Genomic DNA, 883 nt, shown 5'->3' on the forward strand with positions numbered 1-883 from the left:
CTAGACCGAGTGGCATCCCAGGCAAGACGTGTCTTCAGTGCCCCCCAGCCCCGCTCCATATGTTAAACCATTGAATACCGTATTTTTATTACATTTGTAGCTCATTTCATGATTTCGATGCACAGTTTGGATGCATGATTTTCTCTATCATATAAGACAATAAATGTTCATGCTAGGATGTGTAAAAGGGTATTTATTCATGCCATATATAAGCAAATGAAAAAATCATTTCTTCTAAGCATATAGAAACTTTTAATTTTGACAGTAACTGAAATGTACTAACATCTAGCAATGGAGCACTCACCAGCACAGGGTGGGCCGGTATTAAATAGTGTTACAGTCGGAGACAGACAGCGTTAGGATGTTAACCCCAGGCCCTTTGTTCAAAGGTCGCTTCTCTCGCCTTTCCCCCATGAACTGAAGCGCAGCATTCAAGAGATCCAGAGACTAGTTGATGACGTTTCCAAGGGCTAAAATAGCAAGCGATGTCCGTCTTGCATTGGCCATTATTGACTGGAGCAATGGTTTATGGAGAATAAACTTCAAGGTGAGAAGCAGTAGCCCAAAAAGGCCCCTGCAGGTGCTGAAGTAGCTCAGTTGGGAGAGCATTAGACTGAAGATCTAAAGGTCCCTGGTTCAATCCCAGGTTTCAGCAGGCTGTTTCATCCCTCTTCCTGCAGCAGTGAGCTCTTTCCTGGAAGCCCAGCACTGCCTTTACTCAATGCAAGTCCCTCATTTTGGGCTTCACTGCAGGAAAAGGCAGCATTGGCTTTTGCACTCAGTTGGCCCACCGGACGTTTCTTTCTTCTCTTGCTGCTTCTCAGCAAGGGGAAGAAAAAGAAGCTCCCCTTCAAGCTAGAGTCACAAAGGTGATGTAAGGACG

General features: G+C 45.1%; 1 non-coding gene across 1 annotated transcript; it reads left to right on the plus strand.

Annotated features, from left to right (window-relative positions):
* The first annotated feature begins 582 nt into the window (after nucleotides 1-582).
* Nucleotides 583-655, plus strand: TRNAF-GAA. The gene has a single exon. It is a non-coding gene; the product is annotated as a tRNA-Phe (tRNA).
* Nucleotides 656-883: the final 228 nt, after the last annotated feature.

The sequence above is a fragment of the Mauremys reevesii genome, linkage group 14, assembly GCF_016161935.1.
Source record: "Mauremys reevesii isolate NIE-2019 linkage group 14, ASM1616193v1, whole genome shotgun sequence".
NCBI lineage: Eukaryota > Metazoa > Chordata > Testudines > Geoemydidae > Mauremys > Mauremys reevesii.